General features: G+C 41.6%; 1 protein-coding gene across 1 annotated transcript in view; it reads left to right on the forward strand.

The window, feature by feature from the left end:
• Nucleotides 1–24,466, forward strand: part of EVL (Enah/Vasp-like) — a 75,525-nt gene that overhangs the window by 15,162 nt on the left and 35,897 nt on the right. The window lies entirely within an intron of this gene.

Consider the following 24,466-nt stretch of genomic DNA (forward strand, 5'->3'; position numbering starts at 1 on the left):
ACATTATAATAAAATCCTTAGCCTTTAGATCAGCGTTTGCTGTGGTATGAATTGCCTGTTTCAGATTCTATTTCCCTTTCTGCTGATTTTTTATTATGCCTTAACTCACTGTAGGAAACAAATAGTTATTTGGGAATGCCTCAGCAGGAAGTACCCCCACTGATTTATGTGGATCTGTATACGTGTTGTTTTATATATGAGATGGCAGAACAAAACTTTAATTAAACACAATCTAGACTAAAATTAGCAAAATCTTACAGGATAGGACTCGAAGCTTGTATTTCCAGTGTGTTGGGCCAGCTTCAGCAGTTGGCTCTTGTGGGTCAGCTTTCCAAAAGAGGCATGTGTGGCAGCTTGGCTATTGAATACTATATTGACTGTAGAAGAGGTTTGTGGTGAAGTTTGCTGTTCTGTGAATTTGTCATTGCAGTAGCCTGAACTGAGCCCAAAATAAAGTCCTAGTTTCTCAGTGGAAACCAGTTTCTGGTTTGTGGTATCTGGATGAAGCACTGCCCTCAGTTGGATGCCTATGACCCCTCTGCAGCTCCTGGGCTGGGAACAGAGCAGTCCTTGTGTAGTGTATTTTTTTTTTTCCAGCAAAAACACACACCACAGCCTTATTTTCCTTTTGCAAACACGGTGAGTCAAAGTTTGCATCACTTGCTGCCATACAGGTTTCACTGCAGTGTTCACTGGCAATGGACAGCAGCTCTTTAGAGAAAGATTGTCTCCTGACAACCTTCCATACACAAATAAGTCTTACTAAAAGGTGTACTTGTAATATAAGAGTTCAGATTTTTTATTTTGCTATTTCTGTTCTGTTAAGCTAACAATTGCAAAACTCATCCAAAATCAAGACATATTTCAAATTCTTATCTATATTTAAAAGTACTGAGGACTTAATTCTGCTTTCCTAATCTTGAACATTTTCAGCTGTACTTATGCAACAGCAGGAGACTTCATGAGGAAATCTGGCTGAGATTCACCAGTCCTAAACTCATGAAAGTCTGAAGAGTACCGAGCTCTTTGGCTGCTCAGATGTACCCAGACTTTCAGGCCTACAAATCTGGATACTTTGGCTATGGTCTGGGTGTAGTGGTTGGTTTAGTAGCTGTGATGAGTCTGCCTTTCTTGCAAAAGCCCTTAAATTTGGGTTGGGTTTTTTTCCATCTGTCTCTTCCCATCAAATTGAGTGAGTTTTTTGCAGGATTTTGAGTTTGCTTCAGGGAGGTGCACTGTGGAAACAAAAGTCTCAGGATAAGAATTTATTGTTTATAGGCTGAAATACAAGAAACCACCTTAAGTTATGTTAGCTACACCTAGCAATGAACAACAGGTATTTTGAAGAAAGTATTTTTGGGCAGTTGAAAAGCCTATAAATTTTTGAGAAGTTTATGCATATACAGCCAGCAATAATTTGCATTTTGCCTTTTTGGGGCGTTTTTAAATTCATTTCCTTAGCAAACCAAAAGTGTGCTTTAGATACTTTACAGATTTAAAATCCAGTCCATGCCACGGAGCTTGTATTTAGAGTTTGTAGTAGTCACATTCAAAGACATGAATTGGGTCACAGATAAAAACTTCCTTTTCTGGACAAAAAAGAATGGTTTGGTAAACATACAGTCCTCAGCAACCCTTTTTGTCACATACATAAAGTGTTAAAAGTTTCAAAGATTGCCTGTTGTCCTGTGCTTTGCAGCTGAACTTGTCAAAAACTGCAATTTTGATTATAGGGAATTTCAGCATTTTTCAAAAAACCCTCTGATTCTATGAAACAAATGCCAAAAATACTCATTTTTCTTTTAAATTATGAAATCTATTTGCAGATGTATTTCTCTTTAATATTGGCTACACATTGATAATGGATCAAAATGAAGCTTTTTATATCATCATAAATTTTCCCGTTACTGCAGTGATCTCAGCTTCCAAATTGACAGCTAAATTATAATGGATATAAGGTATAAAATGGTTTTTCATATCTGCTCTTCCAGGCTTCTATAGCCCTTAAGCTTTTGTGGGCATGAATTAATGTGAGCAGTAATTCACACAAACACACATATCCATATATTTTTTCAGGCACTGCCACTGCCTGCATATTCCATCCATTCTGCTGCATGCATGCTGCATTAGGGTCTGCTTTTTTCATATGGAAAAATCATTAGGAATAAAAGTATTTATTATATCTATGTACCCATGTATTAAGGTTGTCCATGTGCTTATGCAGATGGATGGCAGCTTTAAGGGGTGCATTTGTATGCCCAGAACTGCTCATACACTCATAAAAAGCTCAACCAATAACCACAGGGTGAAGCAGAGGCTCCCTCTGCCACATTCTCAGGGCAGCAAACCCTGTCTGCTGCTCTGCAGCTTGGAATATGCTGTGTGCACTACTTGGCACATGCTATTTCTAATGTTTAGTTTTTTCCTATATTCTCCACTGAGACATTTGAGTACTGCTGATCCTGCCATAGTTGAATAGATTCTGGCTTCCGTGGCTGCTTCTCCCTTCGTTCTACCACCCACTTCCATAAACTAAAATTAATCATGGTAGACTACAGCAGTAGATGTGAGACTGCATCATCTCTTCAGCAGACATGGAGTCAGGGTACTGTTACATTTGGGAAAATAACTGGTCTTGTCACAAGGCAACGGTGCGGGGTTTTGAATGGTGCATTAAGCTGAATTAGTTCAAAAAAATGGTAGTGGTCTATGTTTTGGGGTGTTGGAAATAATTTTTCCATAGTGCTGACTTTCAAATGACTGGGTCGCTTCAAGTGAACACACAGTTGTGAGCTAGTGATGGGAATTACTGTACTGTCCCTCTTCTTCACAAGAGAAGCTACAGTGCCCAGGAAGAACCACAGCACTGACCTCTCTGTTCTGACTGCATGAGTGAAAACTAAACAAGTGCTTTGTTAAATGACAAAGGTTAAATGGGCTGAATCAGATCCTACAGCCAGACTGTGTTTGCCCAAGTTACATGTCAAGATCAGTGCTGGGGCAGGTGTCTTCCCAGGAGTGTGGCGTCCCAGGCAAAAGTTCGGACAAAAGTCATACTCTAAACTCTCTGGCTGGCTGTGATTCTGCAGTGGATGAATCCACGGGGACATCTGAGCACCTTACAGGTGTCCATGTCCTCAGTGCTGTGGTGTTCTCAGCTTCTCCCAGTGCACACCCAGGACAGGCTAAAGCAAGCCTTAGAAGAGGCGAACACAGACCTGGCTCACTCTTGTGCTTTGTAAGGATGCTAATGGTTAGGCTAGGAGCAATCCAAAATCAGACAAAATGGGACTAAAACAGAAATTACTTTACAAGTATGTACCATCCTTCCTTTAGAGGTTGACAGTTGTCTCACCGAATCACAATTGTTCACCTGGCAGCTTGTTCATGTGCCTAATTATTTTGATTTCCTTATACATCTCTTTAATCTGTTCTCCCTTGCAAACAAAAGGAGAAATGTTGGTCCTGAGCCAGCCTGGAAAATGAGAGCAAATGCTAACACTGACTTGCTTATTACCAGTCTCATGCTTACAGTGCTTTAATGGTGTCATTTAGTAAAACCATTAATACGACAAACAACTTCCCATTTAATTGTTTTTCTTTCACGGCTGTCCACTTTGAGAAGTCAGACTTTTCACTGGCATAAGTTACCTAATGCAAGGTAGTGTGTCACCAGTCATCTGCTTGCACTGGGAGCAGAGCATCACCCCTTCCTGCCCCAGGAGACTCTGGAAGAATTTTGCATGGGTGCTGCCCACAAGCTGTTGGGTGTTTCATGTTTTTCAGGGCTTACATCCTTTTAGATTTACCAAATATAGTGACTGGTGGCAGGGCAGCACGGTTATTAGAGCAGGACAATGTGAGAACACTTGTAAGCCAAAATGGGCAAGTTCTTCCCTGCCATTATTTTGTAGGAAAGCCAGTGGTGCCTGTAATGAAGGTAACTTTCTGCAGGGCTTAATGGAGCCTGTACACTCAGTGCTTAGCCCAGTGAGTGGTTTCACTTCTGGGAGAGAAAGACTATTTTCTCTTTCTTGTTCCCCAAATTTCTGGAGACAGGCAATGGAATTCTTCATCCTTTTCTTTCCTTGTCTGCTCACTTCACATGCTGAATCCCAGATGGTTGCTGGCAGCACCAGCATCTTCCCATGTTGCATAAGGGGACAGTGGGGCAGTTTTGTGGCTTGGCTTGGCCTGACCAGCTCTGCTGGCCTCTTAGGCTTCCAAGGCTGAAAGACGTAGTACTTCTTGGAGAAGAGTTAAGACTCTGATCTGTTCTGCTGGTAAATGCTTCCTATGAGAAATAGTGAATATAGCATATTGTGAACTTCACTTTTCTTTTGATGTCTGTGCCCTGAGGACTCAGTTATTGTTGACTTACAATGTATGAAAATTCTATTTCTAAATGTAAACACCACATGTTGAAAAGCCTTATGCAGAGGGCTCACTGCAGAATTAATCCCTGTTAGAGGACAGCTGCCTTATCTAAGAAGAGAGAAGTTAGAAGAAAATTTGAATGGAAGGAGAAAGGTTTGAAGAAAATGAATAGTGATTTCTTTATTTATTCCTTGTAAAAAAAAAAGCGCCATTTTCTTGTTCTAAGTGTCTTACAGACCACACAATAAAGACACAGGTCACGGAAGGTGCAGAGTTCAGCCCTGTGCCTTCAGCTTCACAGACCCAGCCTTACCTCTGCAGAGAGGATGTTTCAACAGTCAAAAGGATTGCTCCTCATTCCTCTTTCTCTGGTTAGAAGATCTGCTGCCTTTTCCACCACTGTGCGTTATTTGACATGTATTTCTTCTTTCCCATAAGATGGATTTTATTAAGTTCTCGGGAATTTGAGATCTTCTTCTATTCCTTCAGTCATTCTGCTCTTACCCTTTTTCAGAAGTAACATGTTTGTATTGCCGGGAGGAAGTTCCTTGAAAAACACTTTGGAGAAATAAAAGAATAAAGCTTTAATTCATCACATAGATAAAATGGCAGAATGTATCATACATTCTCTCTCCTAGTTAGACGCCTTAAGTATTTCCAAGGTTTCTGTCAGTGAAGGATGTGTGTGAAGACCATGGTGTACTAGATTTCAGAAAAAAGTGTTTTTTATAAAACACAGGTTTTTTAATATTTTTATGATGTTATATTCAGTTCATTTTTTCATTAACATTTTACCAACTAGTCCTACATCTCTCAATCTTCCAGTGGCAATAAAGTGTAACTTCTGGGAAATTCAGTCATCTGAATTCATCTTCTACAAAGCAGTGCCTGTTTTATATGATAATATTGCCCCAAGACTTCCCAGCACCACAGAGGATGCAGTGTGGGAAGACAAAGGACTTCATCTTCATTACAGCACTGCATAATACATAAAATAGCTCATTAATAATGGAAGGGACCCACCACAGAACAATGCCCACTTGCAGACAGCTGGTTCCAAAACCATGCTGGGGTAAAAGATCTATGCTCCATGCAAGGTGCTTTGCATGCTGCACTGTGAACTAATATCTGTTGGTGCAGATTATAAAGTCGTAAAATGGTTCATTCTGTGCACATCTTGCTTTTCAGAGTGCTAATAACACTTAAAGATGTGTGCAACTTCAGATAGCGTAGGCATCACAGAACCATTAGCATGCATTCTGCTGCATGTCTTTGAACCAAGTCATTCCAGACCTTGTTCCTATTTATAACTTCAGCACAGAGAACTTGTAAACAACAACCTTTTGGACTCAGTAGTGTAGATATGATCTATGTGGTCAGACACCTAGGGCTAGCCAAAATAGAGCCTGCAGGCAATGGTTAATTGGGGACACCTAAAAAATACAAGAAAACCTGCTTGTTTCAAAAACAAAAGTTTTCCCAGGGGAATAAACTCTTTCTGACCAACATCTTTCAAAAGCACCAGAGAAAGGCTTAGAGAAATAAATTTCACAGTGTTTCCAGACTCATGCCTACACCAGTTTCAGTATCAACTTTAGTCACTCAGAAGTGTTCTGCAGATAAGGGGGTTTCTGATCTAAATTGCTGTGCTTTGTAAGTCAATGAAGCTAGAGGGAAAATTCAAATAAGATGATGAGCTTTTTCCTTTCATCTGCTGAATTGTTTTATCACTGAAACGGTTCCAGAAAAGTCCACATGACATACAGAATATTTTAGTATATTGCTTGCTATAGAAATAAATTATTTCTTTCACCAGTTGGATAGGGATGAACTGCTATCCAGAAAAATAGGTGGGAATTTTTTTTTTCCAAAGCACTCAGTGAAAGGCACACCCCAGTGCCCCACTGTGTTCAACAGGTTTCTGCCCAGCCCTGTGAGGGCAGGAGTCCCTTGTGACTCCACCTGTAAAATATCAGCTCAGACTCAGGACCACTCATTGTGTTTAATTCCCAAAACTTCCTCTTCTTATGCTGAGGGAGAAGACAGTCCTCCTCTACCCATCTTTCCAAAATAGCCAAACTTCTTCTGGAATGATAGGCACCTGTTTGGAGGCTTCTGCTGCCTGCCAAACTGCTCAGGTGTTGCAGCAGACATCTCTTTGGGGGTAGAGATGAGCCAAGACACAGACTCTCATTCAACAGCATGAAAAGGGTCCTGGTTTGTTCTTCTTTACAGCTGTGCCATCCTGACTCCACTACAGCAGGCTCCTACTGTAGGGGCCAGCTGCAGATTCTGGCTACTTCCTGCTGGACCATGACTATAAGTGTTGGCTTGCAGACTCTGAGCACAGCTTTCACCTAGCTCAGCTATGACTGCAGGCTCTGACTCCACCAGACCCAGACTGACCTCACAGCACATCTTCCACTACAGCAACTCTCTTCCTTGCTTCATTCTTCTTCGTGTCTCCCTGGAGCATTCCTTCTTCCTCAAGGCTCCTATGCCTCCTCAAAGTGCTCTTCCTCTAAAATCCTCCCTAACCACCAAACCTACCCCTTTTATCACACTTATCTTTATTAGTCACAGCTGTGACCCAGTAAGGGCAAGGCTATTCCTCTTCTTTGGTAATTAGTACAACTGGGACTTATCATGGGTGAGGTTGCCTGTAATCTTTTCTTCTACACCTACACTTAGGTTAGCCTGGGCTTCCTACTTGCGTATATGACATTTCACAGAGTCAAAGAATATTCTGTGTTGGAAAGGGCTCACAAAGATCATCAAGTCCAACTCTGAAGTGAATGGCCCACACAGGGATCAAACCCACAACCCTTGCATTATTAGCATTAGGCTCTAACCAACTTCTAGGAACCTGGGTACGCTTCACATTAAGAGAAACATCTTTAAAACCAGAACTGGAAGAAGTTTGCCCAGCCAGGGGAATCAGTGATTAAAAAAAAAATCTTCTGTGTTAGCTTGGCTCCAGCTGATTGGAGCACACGAGGTGAATTGATTCATTTCTGAATAAATAAACTGTGATTACAGACTCCTTTCAGTGCTAGAACTGTAAATAGCATTGCTGTTATTCATCTGTCAAGAAGTATCAAGCCATTATTTAATTTTTCTGCTCTATAGAAGTAGGAATTTTTTTCAGTTCAGTTTTTCAGTCCTCTAGATGGTAGGGATCCACAGCACGAACTCTTCCAAGGCACTAAAGTACTCTTGCAGTGTTATGCAAATAAAAACCCATGACATGGTGTTTCTCAGCCACTTTCCTGCAGGACTCCATTGTATCCCTGCTCAGAGCAGCAGCAGCAGCACTGTCCGACGTCTGGAACAACAAAAGCTGCCTCTGTTCTTTGAAGAGCATTATAAACCTAAAGGCTCTTGAGTCTCTTACTGATGCTTTTTGCTGTGCTGAACTCTTCTGCACTAAGTCAAAACCACTTCAGGAAGGAAACTCTGTGTGGGAGAAAAATTGTTGAGAGATTTAAGAGAGACTTGCACACATTGACTTGTGCAAGATTTCCTTGCACCACTGCCTTTGGACCCCTGATTTTCTGAGTGTGGTGCAAACTGGAGAAGTTTCCAGAGCTCAGTGGCAGAACACTCAATGTGGCTTTTTCACTAGAGTATAGACAGTGGCAGAAAAATATATTAGCTTAGGAAAAAAAAAAAATCAAAATTTAACAAGTCCAGTAATTTATGTGCAAGCAGTATAGGCCAGATTTTGGCCAGTGTTCATTTGGAGACCATTTATGACAATTTATAGAATGGTTTGGGTTGGAAGGGACCTTAAAGATCACCTAGTTCCAGTCTCCTGCCATGGGCAGGGACAGTTTCCACTAGATCAAGTTGCTCAAAGCCCCATCCAGCCTGGCCTTGGTTTCTTCCTTTTATTTAATAGACTTTCTGTATTCTCAGCTAAGAGCCAGACTCTATAATAGTTTGTCTCTGCATAGTAACTCATCTACTCCCCTAGCTGTGATCCCACTCCTAGCAATTAGTAATTGTGTGACCATGATCTTCCTGTTAATGGGAATTGAGCTATAAGCATCTGTAGCACTGGCTTTTGTACCTGAGCTGGGATGTCTGTGTGGTCAAGAAACAGGAAAAGATTCTCTTGGTACAGTCAGTTATGTACCAGGCGTCCCTAAAGGGAAAATTCATCCCGTTTTCCCTCTCTTTTTTCATCACTGACTGTAAAGGATTGATGCTAAGAACCCTTCATTGGTCCCTGACAATTTTACTATGATAGTCTTCCAAACTTTATAATTAATGAATTAATGATTTCTCATTACGGTGTAATTAATTAGTAACTACAATGATAATTAAACCTCTAATTTGACAATAATAAATTAAGGACCTGGAAACTAATGTGCATAAGGTGTATTTTCAGTGATGCTCCGTGTATTTCCTTGGGACAGTTAATGAGAACTCCCAGGAATACGTGTGTGTTGTGCATCTCCATACATGTGTTTCACATGAGCAGTGCACATCAGATTATCCCTTCTCTGACTGCCTGAGCTCTGCAAACAGATGGGCTTTTTGAATGCAAATTTTTTTCTTTTTGTACCAGAAGTGAATTTAGGAGGATATTCACACATATATAAATTGAAGTAAGGAATAAGTTGCTAGGCTAAGAGGATTTTTCACTGATAAAATTGGTAGTATTTTGAATATTTTTTTTTTAACTGGGCTGTCATTATGTGTCATGGTTCAGTGTGCAAGCAGCACTCACTTATAAGGCATTTCTGGTCAAAGCACAGTGTTTAGGACCAGGGGACTGTGCAGGGACAGCCAGGGGAGGTAGGGCAGAGCTCTGGAACCCTCTCTGGCAGCTGAGGGGAAAGTCAGCTTAATTCCAGCCACTGGGTGAATCGCCATATGCTGCTGCCAGCAAAGCATGTAGAGCAGCTTCTCCTTCTGCTGGTAATCCCCGGGGAGCTCACACAAAGTCTATTAATGGCCTTCTTAAGTGACTCTCTGTGGTCATCCAGCATCTTATTTTTCACCCAGTCAGGGACTCGAAAGCTCTAGGTTGTGCTGCCTTCTGCAAGCAGGATCTCAGACCTTTGTGTCAACGACTCGTGATTTCTCCAGTTAATTCTAACAAAGCAATACAGCTGGAAATGGGATTCATTTAACCAAACTTCAGCCATTTAAATGCTAGGCATCGAGTTTACAATAATTGTGCATTTTCCCTTCCTCTCCACGGAGTGAGGAGGGCTCACCTGGAGGTGAGTGGCTGTAGCCCTGTGCTGCTGGCTGGTGGCCCAACAAGCTGCACAGTCCCTGCCACACTGCAGGGAACAAACTGTGTGATAGAATGGAGCAGCATGGGGCCGAGCTGCAGTTCAGGAAGGAAGTAATCTCCTAATGGGTGATTTTAGTTCTCCAAGCATCCAGCCTTTGCCCTTGTACGTGCCCAGCTGCACAGCTGAGGAGGTCACAGCGTAATTCAGGTCCTGATGGTGCCTTTGAAATTCTGCTCCACCTCTACTGACAAAAAAGCCAAACCCTGCCAAGCAATCACTGTCAATCAGATTTGCATGGATCGCTTTATCTGTTGGTCTTGATTAGTATTCTGGAGATCTCTGTAGAAAACATGAATTTTAATTCTGCTTCCTCCAGTGCTGGTTTCCAGGGACTCCCTCTGGTGGTTCAGAAGCTGTGTGAACATCAGCTGTGCCATATAGCACACTAGGAGATGTGAACTGAAGAGTATGTTGGCTTTTTTCACACCTTTAAAAATAAACTTGGGGTCAAAGTCATTGAAGCTATCACTTCTTTTGAATGCTTAAACATGATAAGTGTGCATTGCTCATTCTTGTAAAGAAATGATGCATTTCCTGCAGCATGGCAGACTGAGGAGCAGGACTGCAGGTACCTGTGTGCTGGTCTGGTGCTTTGCAGACAGAAGCAGGAGGACATTCAGAAGGTTGGATGTTGTCAGAAATCCATTTGAATATGGATTGTCCTGAAATTTAATGGATAACTCTTCTAAGGCATTTTAGATTATGGAGTATTTGCTGTTTCTTTTTTTGGCTTACCATTGGCATCCACAATAGAAATGATTCTGCACATTTGAATCTGGGTCCCCAGGTTCCCCTGCATCATTTACAAATACATACATTGCAGTTTCACTCCTCAAAATGCTTTGCCAGCAGATTTTATGGGAACCTTGCTAAATGCAAAAGAAAACACTTTGAATCAGCAAGACATCAGGGCTAACTGAACTTGGGCAAAAAGAAAGAGCCTTTCAGTGTCCTCTGGAGCCTGCCAAAGCACTAAGTGCTGGTGATGAGTAACAAGGATGGCACACCTAATGCAAAAGCTGGCATGAGTTACCATGCACAGTGCAGCTGGAGGGGCACCCTCGATCAGGGATGGAGAGGTGGAGGGATGCAGGGAGCCAAAGGCTCCAGAGATGCATGGCCCATGTGTGTAGACAAGTTTCTGGATCTGCAGTGGAGGCAGAAGGCACCAAGAGAAAGCTTGGTTCTGCTTGGTCCAGGCAGAGTCAGCAGGAAAACTCCTGACTCAGATGAATTAGTAATTTATCCCTAGTTTGTGGAAGGAAGAGGGATTTGAAAAGTGTAACAAGGGTGAGGATCCAAAGGGAAGTGTGCCTTATGCTTCCTGCTGATTGTTTTATTTCTCATCTTCCTGATTACTCTAAATATAATATTTAAACTTCAGAGCTAAAGCTTGAAAATAAGATTTTTGTCTCTTCAGATGAGCTGGCATTTGATTACTTTTTTTTTTTTAATCTGTGCTGTAACATTCCTATGAGCACAGAATAACTGTGGGGGTTTTTTTACTGTTATTGCAATGATTTTTTACAGACGAGATTGCCCTGGGTGGCTTTACATTATCTCATCAGCCTGCGAGTGCACCCCCAAATCACCTCTTTTTGCTTATCAGAGTTTACTGGTGTGTCCAGAAATTGCCAACAAGGGTCATGCTGTATATACTTCCTGTCTTACATCACATTATATTGCAGTCAGACCTTTCAGCACCACTGTATTTTTAAATAATATTTTCCCTGATGCTGCAAATGGTGCAGAACATTGTAGAGGCAGCCAGCCAGCCTCCAAACTGAGCTGTTGAGTTGGGGTCAGGAGCTTTGGGCAGCAAGCTGTAATTCACAGGGAAACTGTTTTTGCAGCTGTACAGTGAGAAACCACTGCAAAAGCCTCAGTGTTCAGAGCTGTGTCCTTGGTCATGGTCTAAAGGTCAACGTGGTGGGTGCCTCAGTGGGGGCTGAGGTGCAGGAGCTGCACCAGCTCTGCTTTGCAGGCAGCTTTTCTCACACATTTCACTGCCATGGCTCACTTCACTGTAGTGTCTCTGCAGCTTCCAAAGTGAAATTACAGATCCGGCTTTTGCACAAACTGGGCTTTTCTTCTGGAGCACTCTTAAAGTGTCTGAAGCCTAGGGAACTCACTGAGAGGTCCACACCAAGGGTTTTCAAGGTTCTTGTAATGGAAACCAAATTGTTTTTCCCAGAAGTGTGTTACATTTTGTTGTTATTTTTATTTTACTGAAGTCAAAATTGAACTTTCAACCTTCCTGGGAAGATGCAGTATGTATCTTTCATTCTGAAATTACATTTTGCTTTACTTTTTGTTTTCAAATGCATATCATGTAAATTACCATATTTGGTTATTGTGAAGGCAATGAGAAAACCCTAGCTTTCTGATTCAAAATAAAGAGAAATTCAAGCTAAAGATTCTCTCGTATTTCCATTTTGAAACTCAAATTCATGGCATATTACAAAACTGTAAAAAGACACGCTATATTTTTAAAGATGAGAGGAAAAGTGATATTTTAAAATAAAAGGAATATCTTTTAATGAGACTCAAACCTCCATACATTTCTGTGCAAATTCAAATGTTGTCTTTAAACTTAATTTTTAAATTAAACCCCAAAATGCTACCAAAAGTTCATTTTTTCATGGCTGCACTAGGAATAGTAAGGCAGCAATGAGTCCTGGTCAGAGCATCTTGAATTATTGGATTTCACATTATTTTTATTACATTTATTTTTAGTGTCAAAATTCATTTACAGCTAATGTGAGAACATTAGCTATTTAAACAAAACTACAGAACATATTGTCGGCTTTCACACTACATAAATTAAACTTGTATTTTCCCATATTACATGAGAAATAGATACAGTAGGATATTTGAAGTTTTTATAATATCACGTGATTCTGAAAGTATCTGTTGTGATAATCAGCTGATTTTTGGGTTTCATTCTGATTGCTTTGCAACACCAAGAAAGTGGTGATGACTTCCATACATATGTGCCTTAAAATTAGGTGGTTTTATTTCTTTCAGTTTAATATTGCTTGAAGACTTTGAAGTGTTGTACACTGGGCTTTCATGACCACATTTCAGTCTTTTCACTGAGCTCAGTGCCTACAGAAGTTACAGTTAAATCTTAGTTTTGTTCATTTTTTCAGATGATGTATGTTTTCCCTTCATGTGAGTTCCTGTTACTATGAGAGGATTTAAGGATGGACACTAGTAAGGGTTCCTTCCTCCATGGCCCAAGTTATTCAGGGTTTGTCCTCTGCAGTGGGTTTATCAACACGGGGGGTTGGCTGGAGAAAATTTAAATGAATCTTTTTTCCTTCCTGTCAGTAGTGGATGGTCTTCCAGAGCTTTTATGTAAGTGTTCTGGTCATGTTAATAAGGACTTATATTCAAAAAAGAAGCAAACCCCAAATTTTACCTGCTGATAGAGTGAAGCATGTCTGTGCTGGGTTTTTCATACACAGCACAAAAAAAACCCACAAAGAGCACTGCCCCCCCCCCCCCAAAAAAAAAAAAACCAAAAAACAAAAAAATCCCAAACAAACCAACCAACCAAAACAAAACCAAACCATTAATAACCAACTCCTCCCCCTCCCCCAAAACCAGCTGTTTTGGGATGGTATATTTTCACAGTATTTTCACAGGAGATACAGGAGATTTTGAAAGGAGATGCTTTGGGAACCAATCAGGTGGTGCGTTTTTATAGGGCTCTATGTGCAGGGAACATAGGACATGGGATAAAAATTAAATCCCCAAAATCAGAGGACTATGGCCAATCTAATAGCCAGGAATCCTTGGCATGAAAGTGTCTCCAGAAGAGGGCTAACAGCTGCACCTTGTGGGCTTGAAATGCCTTGCAGAGGGAAAGAAGCCCTTTGTCATGACCCTGACTTTCATTGAAGTCTTTCATTAACTGACTTTCAGAAGTTATCAGCAGGGCTTTGTCTTGTCAGAATAGATCTTTATTTTGGGATACTAAAGATGAGGGCACATTTACCATAATCATTGTGTAGAGAGAATATTATGCAAGGATTTATGTTCATTTGCATGCCAGATTAAGATTTTTTGCCATGCCCTCTGTGAATTAAACACAGATAGCAGCTTTGAGAATTAGGAGATTTTCTGATGGATTTCTATGCTGAATTGCAGTGAAATTTTATATCATCAGATGGAAGTGCTCACTCCAATACATTAATATCCTTTCATATTTGGAATGAATATAAAAATAGATATCACATTGTATATGCAAATTACTCACCATATTTGCACAGATTTTTATTTCAAAGAAATTAGAGGTCATTCTGTCTCTGTAGGGAATAAAGTTTACAGTTGGTAAGAAAAGCAGAGCTGCCTGTCCTTTAATGTCCTCCCCTGCCTATCCTCACTGGTCCTGTCAGGGAATGGTGCTTCATCTCCTGTCTCAGGCAGCAGACAATGTGGATCCATCTCCCTGTGCCATATCCCATCACTGCAGACACCCTCAGAGCTGTCTCTCAAAAAAAAAAAAAAAAAAAAAAAAAAAAAAAAAAAAAAGGTAATGAAGGGAAAGATGACACACAGAGAGAAATAAAACACAAGAACGAGTGATAACAGATGAAAACAATTGCTCACCATTGAGGTGATGCCCAGCCAGTCCTCCAGCAGCAGCCCCTGGCCAGCCTTCACCCTAGTTTTGTTGGTGAGCATGACAGCACATGGTGTGGAGCAGCCCTTGGGTCAGCTGGGGTCAGCTGTGCCACTTGTGTCCCCTCCCAGCTTCTTGTGCACCCCCAGCCTGCTCACTGGTGGGGTAAGGGGCTTTGTGTAAACACTGCTCAGCAACAATTAAAACATTCCTGTATTATCAAAATAATTGCCAGCACAAATCTGAAATGTAGCCCCATACTAACTGCTATGATGAAAATTAACTCTATTGCAGCTGGAACCAGCACACCAGCCTTCTGCAAAGTGATCACCCACGCCAGGAGTGCAAAAAACTGTGTATATTGTGTTGGTGTATTTCTTCCTAGCAAATCTGCAGGGCACAAACACAATATACAAACATACACTAATTTTATTCACAGAATCACAGCGCGGGTATGCAGGGACTTCGGAAAATCATCCCCCAGCAGCAATCAGCCCCTCCCAGTCCAACTCCCCCAGTTTATGTACTGATCACAACACTCTATGCTGTGGGAATATCCCTTTGGCCAGTTTGGATCAGCTGTCCTGGCCATGCTCCCTCCTGACTTCTTGTGCATCTCCTCACTGGCAGAGCAGGGGAAACTGGAAAGTCCTTGACTTAGGGTAAGCACTGCTCAGCAACAGCCAAAACATCTGTGTTATCTACATTATTTTCATACTGAATCCAAAATACAGCACAGCACCAGCTACTAGGAAGAAAATTATCCCAGCTGAAGCTACAACAGGGTCTTTTCCAAGCTAAATGGTTCTGTCATTCTGTGACCTTTCCCTAGCTCAGTTTGCTCAAAGCACCATTCAGCCTGACCTTGCTGACTTCCTAAACTTCCTAAACTATTCCAGTATTAACTGAGAGCACTGGGTGCTAATGCCAGGTACAGATGCTGCTTTATAGGATTGAGACCCTCTCCTGCTCTGTGCCCAGTTCAGCCTCCTCATCTGCAGGAGGATTTTCTGAGGAAGCATTTTGAGGGAAAAGCTATTTCATGCAATACTATGATAAAGAAAATTTGTGTGAAGGAGTGGATTTTCAGTTGTTGGACATCACATCAAGAAGAATTATTAAAATGTGAAAATAATGTTCAGCCAGAGGGTAATGGGATGTGCTGATGGTAAGAAATGGGCTTCATGGTAGTTCAGTGGGAGGTTAGGTCTCACCAGTAAAATGTGCTAGTTAGAAAAGGAGATAAAACGCTCCCATATCCCTAAATGTGAGTTACTGCAGGATTTATGAACACGGTCAGGGCTGTTTTGCTTCTAACTGATGATAGTAAGAGACTGCTGTGACCCTGCTACTTCACAACATCTCTGTTTAAAGTGTCAGTGTATCACTTTCTCATGATATCGTGAGTCTGTTCCCCCAAATTTCCTTGAGGTGTTATTCATGGGTGCTTTCACAATTTTTCATTTCAGCTAAGATGATCGATTAAAAATAGAACAACTGTCTTAAAGGTATTCCATGGCTCAGTTCTTCCACTGACTTGCTTCTGCCTAGTGTCCTACCCTTGCTATATATATTTGATCCTGGGAGGAGGCGTGCTGCTGCCACAAGTATTTGTGAAAGGGATGCAGCAAGGGAGCCTTCACCAGATATTGAGGAAAAGTAACATTAGCTGGGAAGCCCAAACATATACAGAAGAAACCTTATCATAATTATTCTTTTCCAGTGTAGCCCAGCATATATCTGGAATTATATATATATATTGAAAAATTCTGCAGAATTGTTCATGCTGAGATCACAAGAGATTATTTATTTTTAAAATCACTTTTAAGGTACAATCTCCAAAAGCAAACAAACTTTGACAAAAGTTGTTCAGTGGTGCCTTTGTATTTATGTATTAGAATACGGCGAAAAAAAGCAAACCAGTTATTAAATACAAAGTAGTACTTGTCTCTAATAATGTGTTTTAATATGTCATGTTACTACAGAAGGTGTGAATAATTGGTGCCTCTGGTGTCCCTAGGTTTAAAAGGGTTCTATTACAGTTTTTTAATACTACACATTACAATTTCCACTCTCTTTATGATGTGAACATGTATTATTTTGGCCTAAATGGTAAAAAGTAAATCACCTGCCCAGCTGGTGTCAGTGAGGGTGTGACACCAGCACCCATCCTGCTGTTCAGAGACATTTCCACACTTGGACCTCAGAACTGCTTTGCTAGAATAGGTGAAGAGTTAATACACCTTTCACATCTCACCAGCTAAGTAAATATTGCTGCAAAGGACATCTGACCTGAGTGAGAGGTTTAAAAGAGGTTTAAAAATGTTCTGGTTTCAGTGTGGCTTCTGCTGTGGAGCCCCACGCTCTTTGCCATACCCCTATGCCCACTCCCCATCTGGGATGGGCACTTTTCTAACATTGAAAAGGTACTTACTACCCCTTGCAAAGTGGCATTTAACATTGAAACTGAGAAGTTTTATGTGTCACATTGGTGTTTCAAGCTCTGCTTAGCAAATCTGTGATGGCAGACAGGTGTGATTCACACTGTGGTGCCAGACACATGGGTGACATGGGCTGTGGATAAAGCCATCTCCTGCCTCACGCTCTGATCTGCCTGATCCCAGGATTTGTGGTCTAGGGGAGCTTGGGTACATTGTTCCTGTGTGAGCAGAGATGCAAACCAGCCTCAGGAGATGTGAAGCTCTGTGACAGATTTGAAGTGAGATCCCACTTTTTTCCCAGTGTTCTTCATCCCATGCAATGTCTCTGGTCATACTGGGATACACAGAGTCTGTGTTCAGGTGCCAGCTTTTCCCCAGCATCTCATTTGAACACTCTGTCTGATTGCTTAAGTCAATGTCTCTCTTCACATTCCCCTTAGGAAGCTTTTTATAAAATACCAGTCCAGCTGGCTCAGCTGCATATTCTAGAAGGAGTGATTTGGGCTGCCATCAGCCAAAGTACTCACTGGAAGTAAAACAACCATGTGAATAATGGAGCTTACAAAGCCCTCACTGCTACGAGTCCTGCCTTGGACAGCTGGTCTGGGTTTGTCAGTGCCACTTTTTCAAAATAAAAACAACTGCATGTAGCCCTCCCCTTCTTATATCTTTAAACTATTATTTTTTAAAATGTGGTAATGATAGCTATTAATTAAACCATAGCTACATGGTTGCTAAAGCAGATATCAGTACTTTCACTGGATGGATTGAAAGAGGGAAACACAGAATGACAGAACTACAGAACGGGTAAGGTCGGAAGGGAACCACAGTGGGATAAAATATTTTTACATCCAGAAGAAGTTAGCTAATATTAATTCTGAGTAGTTGCACTGTAGCCAGAAATAAAATTACAATTTTTTTTCATGTGTAAACCTCAGTTGCTGTTTATTATAACTCTTACAGGTCTGCTTCTCTTACATGGCCTTTGCAAAATGCACTGCCTTTGTGCAGTCACCTCTGATTTACATGTTTGATGGAAGCCCAGTCTGTTGAGATGCTTATGAAATGCAATCTATTCCTATTGAAGAATGAGACTAGGATGAGAGATGGTCATAGCATGCAACTTTTTCTTCTGAATGACCTGTGTTAAAGCTTCTTGCATGAGAGGCTTTCTCTGCTTGCTAACTCAGCAGAGCTGTCTGATCACCTACACCTTTCTCTTGCAGTTGAGCCACATGCAGAGATTCACAGCACCATTAGAAAATTAATTTCAGCATAAAAGAAGGCAGATATGCAATTGCATCTATATTTTGTTTTATTTTCCAGTTGGAAAGTGTGCTGTGCTTACCTCTCTTTTTTTTTTTTTCTCCTGAGAAGATCCAGACACAAGGATAGCATATTTCAGCAAAGAGGATTCATGGTGGTTTCTTGTGCCATCTTAGAACAAGTGCATATTGTGAGTTTAATGGGACAAGTTGGATTTAATAATTGGTCTATTAGAATATTCTTATATTTTTGTAGCAAGCAGGCAGCTGACCTGCTGTGGGGTCCAACAGCATTTTGTCTCCTGGTGTTTTCTTGAGAACTGAGGATCTTTAGTCCATGGTACCAGGTAAAGCAAGAATGTATGTGTAGAGTATTGGTTAAGTGTGTCAGGTTTTATGGGATGGAGTGATGAGCTAGCAGGAGGATGGGACACTTCCCCTGCCACGTTTTTGTGCTTTGTTTCCTTGCTCTCATTCCAGTTGGACACAAGTCCATCCAGGAGTGGGCAAGTGATGCTGTGCAGCCATCTGAGAAGGCCTGAGCCACTTTGTGCTGCCTCAGGGAGTGGAAAGTGTTCCACGTCCTTCAAAACCTGTTTGCCCTTTTTAGAGCCTGGGAGTACTGGCTCTCTGTCTGCCCCTGGCTGGTCCAGAGTGTACATCCAAAAATCTTGTCTCTGTTGGTCTCAGAGACCACCTGCCCTGTGGACTGTCCTGATTTCTCATTGTTGCAATTGATTTTTATTTTTTTATTTGTTAAGGAAAACATAAGCAAAGTGCATCAGCTAGTCAGAAACCAGAAATGTATGCAGCTGGTCCAAATCAAACCTTTTACATGAGGAAAGGATAGGCTTTGGTCTCCAGTCTTTCAGTTCAATCATCTTAAAAGCACTGCATGAAACACTAGATGATTCAGAAAAAAAATTAAATCATTTAAAAAGATTTATTATTCTGCCAATATTTATTTGAATTCAAATTCACACTTGGAGGAGGGTTTGGGGGGGAAGGAAGTATAATTTCATTTGTTAAGTGATACTGGAAGATTTCTTGTGAACTGTGAAGAGCCTGATGAAAAAAACATCCAATTTTCATTTCATCCTTTTTTAGGAAACTAAGAGGTGGCAGGTGGAAAAGGTCTGACAGAACACCTTGTGCATTGGCACAGAAGCAGCATAAAGTCTTTCACGTATCCATATTCTGAAAATTAATTCTTTTCAGCTGTTACAGTGGGAGCACAATATAATGATTCCTCCAGGTCTGCTGTTACAATGCATCAGTTCTGTCTATTCCCTGCAGCACGGGTTCAGCCTGCAGCTGATGGTGCTTGGCCATGACCAGTCCAGCTGTCAAAAGTGATGGCTCAGAGGTTTATGTTTGAGCATGTGCTCACCTATGTGTCCAGGTAGGATCCCAAGTGGCATTGCAGTACTGCAGTGCAGAACAATAAAATGTTGGCATCAGGAGGCTGGAGAGGACTCACTGAGCTACCAGGTTCTGTCCCAAATTTCCTAAACTCCCAGGGCAGGAAGGAAACAAGTTTTGTTTTCAGCAGGTGTGTACAGCACACTCCTGCCATGAGTTGTGCCGTTCCGGCCACAGTTGCACTATCACAGGTAAGAAATAGTTTATGAAAGTGTTTTATTGCATGTGAAATTGTAGCCTCAGCAGCTGTGGGTATTGCTGAGGAGAGCGTGATCTCTGACAGGGAGAGACCTTTATCATCAAGAGAACTTCTGAATCTGCCTTTCCTTGTCATTCAATATTTGTTGTCATTCCCATCTCCAGTCAAACGCACCCTTGTTTATTTATTCTGCAGGATATCAGGCTTCAGTATGACAGCTCTGTGCAGCGTGTTTAGCCACCATGGAGGAAGACCTCCAGGAAGGAAGCCATTGAGAGAGAGCTAAGTGCAGCCACAGTTCCCATCTGCAGCACCCAGGCACTCTCCAGCGCAACCCCTCACCCATCTTGTTGTCTCCCTCTATTAATGGCTCTGGCAGCTGAGAGCCATGACTCATTCATCATTCTGCTCCTTACTTTCCCTCTGGCCATAGACCAGAGAACAACATCTTTTTATTTGCCTTTTCATCCTTTCAGAGAGTGTCCAGATATATTGACTCTTTCTTCTTTTGTTGTCCCTGAGTCAGAGTCTTTCTCACGCACCTTGTCTGAGCTATTGCAGGGCTGCTTGGGGTGTTCAGAGCTGAGCTACACTCCAGTAATGCCAGAAACACATCCAGGCAGGCTCCCAGACAACACAAATCAGTGGAGCATCATCACCTGCTAGTGGAGGTGGTGGATGCCTGCTCCCTTGGCTGTCACCATTCTTGGCCCTACAGCCTATGTCCCTTCCCTGAGTAGGCACGTGCTTACCTCATCCTCAGTTCACCTCCAAACACATAGCAATGTTATCCATAGTCAGCTGGGAGGACATGCAAGGGGAGTGGTGCAGGGCAAGAAGGTCCCTCTGCCATTTCAGCCTGGCAGCTCCTCCCCAGTTTCTGCCCTTTTCCTAATATTCCTAGTTTTCCCTATCCTTTTCTAATTTGGGGAATTGGAAAGGACACACTTTAGTGTCTTAAGCATCACTGTTTTAGACACAAACTCAAAGCATGGCACCCCATGAGATGCTATGAAAAAAACGAGCCCCACCCCAGTCAGATCGGATACACACCTGTTTGGGCAGGGATGCTCATAGCTGGTCACACCTGGCTCCCAGACAAGGCAGGGCTTGGCCAAGGCTGGGCACTCTGGGCATCCAGGCAGGCACAAAGCCCATGCAGGCGATCTTCCCATGTCAGGTGGCTAATGCAGTGAGCACTGCTGGCCCCTGGAGATAGCAGGGCAGTACACAGGTTCACAGGAGCTGCTGTGCCTTGCCATGGAACAGGATGCCATGCAAGGAGGTGGCAGGGATAGAAGGAGCAGCTCTGTGTTGTATTCAGTCACATCCCTTAGAGGAAGGAGGTTTGCTCTGTGCTACTCCCCATACACACACACACACACACACACACACATTTTTAACAGGCTAAACAGAGGAGTAGAGCAACCAGCTGGTCCCAGAATATAAAGCCTTCACTGTGGAGGGTGGCCACTCCTCACAGGGTGTGAGCTGACCCCTGTGGAATGACATGGATAACATCTCAACCAGAGTGGACAAGAGGTTTGTTCTTTGTACCTGATCCTTTGTTTTCAACTGGGAGTTAAACTGGAAAAGTGTTGCAGGATTTGTCTGATGTATGGCTGTATATAAATTGCTATGGTAACCACCACATTTCATGTGCTTGGGGCATTTTCCTAAATTCTGCAAGAAGCTGTAGCTGTGTTTATTTATGCAGCTCAACGTCAAGTTCCATTAAGCCACTGGCTGTTTTGATTTTTCAATCTCTTTTCCTTTTCTTACCACCATCCATTTTAGCTCTGCATTTTTCTTTTCCTTTCCGAACACGTGTTTTTGGAAACACAGGCCCTTATCTGTACCTAGCCCCCTTTTAATTACAAGAGAAATCACAACTTACAACAACTTTTTCTTGACACAGAATGAGTAGGGTAGCGCTGGAGGAGTTGTCATCTTATAGCTCACTTAACCTCACTTGGAAATTTTGAAGTCTGCAGTGTTCAAGGCCTGAGTTCCTGAGTTCTCACGGTCTCATGAAATTATTTATTATTAAATGAACATAAATCTTTTGGCTTGGACTATTTTGCTGTAGTGTGTAGAATAGCATTGTGTCTTTTAGAGGCTGGTGCTTTGGGGAACTTTAATACTAAGTCAGCATCCTTCTTCTGCTTTTTGGTTCCTTGTTTCATACAAGGAAATCTGTTACAGCAGAGCTCAAATTCAGGCAAGCATTTAGGTGATTATTAAGTATACTTAGGTATTAAATATGAATTATCGTTTAAATAACTACCTTAATTAAGATCTAGAAGCTGCTTAATGGACCCCAGACTATTAATAGAGAAGTCATTTTACAATAAAAACCATAGTCAGATAAGTTCCTTTATTTGCTCTCTACATGCTGTGGACACTAGTGATACTTGCTTCCTTAATTTCCCCAGTGTCTTCAGGCAGAGTTTTTTAGGGATCTCTGGAGAACATCTAGCCCAGGCACCTATTTAAAGCAAGGCTAAATTCAAAATTTGGTCAAGTTGCTGAGTGCCTTGATCCAGTGAGTTTTGAGAATCACCAAGGATGGAAACTTTCCACGTGACCAGACCCTTGTTCCGGGGCTGTGCCTTTCCCATCATGAACCAGTTGTATGTTGGTGCCACAGTGACATCAGTCCTCAGCCTTCCTTTCTCTGAGCCAAACAAGATGACACCCCCAGCCCCTTCCTCATGTGCCATTTGCAATTAACTGTGTCAATAGTTTTCTTGCATGGCCCTGCTGAGTTGGGTAGGCATGTCGTAAGGAGATGAAACAAATGGCATTTTTGCTCCATGAACAATATTTTTTCTTTTAATTTAGGCTGTGTACTCTACCTCCAAATCACTGTTGTGCTTTTTGAGAGTATGGAGTGTGAAGAGTAGAAAGTTTGGTATCTTAATCTAAGAAGAGTTGTGACACTGAGTTATTTCCCAAAGAATCTGGGAAGCAAAGAGCATTCCATTTTCCCTTCTCTCTGTCAAAGTGTTGATGATTATGTGCTGAAAGTACTGCATTTCACAGCATTGTGTGATCCATGGATTAGATGCACACTGCATGTAATGATTGTTGATGACAACAGTCCTAGATTTTGTCTAGTTTCACCTTAAGTCAGTAGGATGATTTCCATTGACTTATCTTGAGATTTTATTCTCATGAGTGTCTATTATTATTGTATTGAGTTGATGGTTATTTTTTTATGTAGTAATGGAGCTTTAGCTAAGCAATGTCAGATTTATTTCTTTCCATCAGTGACATTTTATATTCATTAATGATACATCTAAACTAGAGAAATAGAAAGGAGAGTGAATTGTATTGCTAAAAAAAAAGTTGGTTTAGCTACCAGGAATATGCCAACATGTCTGCAAAACTCCACTTAAATTCAGTAAGTAATTGAGCTTATCTCCTCATAGACAGGATACTATTATTAGCAAAGCATTTAATTAGCTGTCTGCTGCATTACAGTTGAAAGCCAAACACCTCCTCTGGCATTTCCCAAGAAGTCTGTCTGTAGTTCTCAGAGCAACACTTTTAAGATTGCATGTGGCTGAATAAGATTTTGCTGCAGGAAGCTTTATCATCAACTTACTATTATTATTATTATTTCCAGCTGGAAAAAAACCACCTTTTTTAAAAGTTCCTAAGGCAAAATTATGCTGATTTGGTTTCATCTATGAAAGAAAGGGTCTTGGAAATGGCCCAAGAAGGTGCAAATGTGATATAAAGGATACTTTAAATTCACCAGTACCACTTGTCCTGCCCCTACTCCAGCACAGCTTATAAGTGAATGAGGGGCTTAAGAGTAGGTTCTTGAGAAGCATCCTCCAAGTACTGGAAAAATTCCAGATGGAATTAAGCTGAATGGCAAGGAGGACGTGTGGTGGAACTGATACAGGAGGTGCTGACTTCAACACACGTCAGGAATGTGCTCTTGGCTCTTTGTAATGGCAGGAGAGGCAGCGAGCTGGCAACTCCTGTGCAGAGCTCAGCACTTTGCAGAATTGGGTCCACCTGCCACTTGAAGCCTATCATCCCAAATCAGGCAACCACATGACTCTTAAGCAAGGTGTGTTAACCACTGCCTTCTTCCATGAGGTAAAAGCAAAAATTGTGATAGAGACAGGAATTCTGCTCTGATTGCAAAAGCACTCAGCCAGTCCCAGTGGGAAGACTCCTGGTTTTTGTTTTCACAAAAACAAAATCCTTGGTGTGTTTTGTGTGTCAGTCTCGCAGATCAAGGCTCAGGACACTGCAAGGCTCGGGGTTAGCAGGGCTTCTCTTCCTCCCCATCTGGCTGATGGGAGATCTCAGCTAATGGAGAAGGGCTGGAGGGTGTCCCTGCCTCACTAAGGGACTCCCATCATTTGGAGATCTTACTTGCCTAGATTATGATCTGTCCAGGACAGGGAGTAACTCTGTTCATGCATTTGTCAGCAGCTGGCAAACTGCATCAGAAAATGAAATCAAGGCATTATTGACAGTATCCCACAAGTAAAATTAATATAGATAAAAATGTTCATAGTCTTTTCTCATAACGAAAAATGACTGGCTTAATATACCCACATATATCCGTATATATTAGTAAATTGCTTTCATTCAATAGCATAACACTAGTAAGAAAATATGAAAACTGAAATTCATTAGGGAAACATTTTGCAGTGCAATTAGATCTGATGCTGCTCAGTGTGGAGTTTCAATTTGTTTAATTCACACTGATGTGCAGACAAGGCTGCAGAACAAGAAAAATACAAGCATACATTTAATATTGGCTACTTTGCTTGTTCATGCATACTTTAAGC

The sequence above is a fragment of the Cinclus cinclus genome, chromosome 6 (assembly GCF_963662255.1).
Source record: "Cinclus cinclus chromosome 6, bCinCin1.1, whole genome shotgun sequence".
In the NCBI taxonomy this organism is placed as follows: Eukaryota; Metazoa; Chordata; class Aves; order Passeriformes; family Cinclidae; genus Cinclus; species Cinclus cinclus.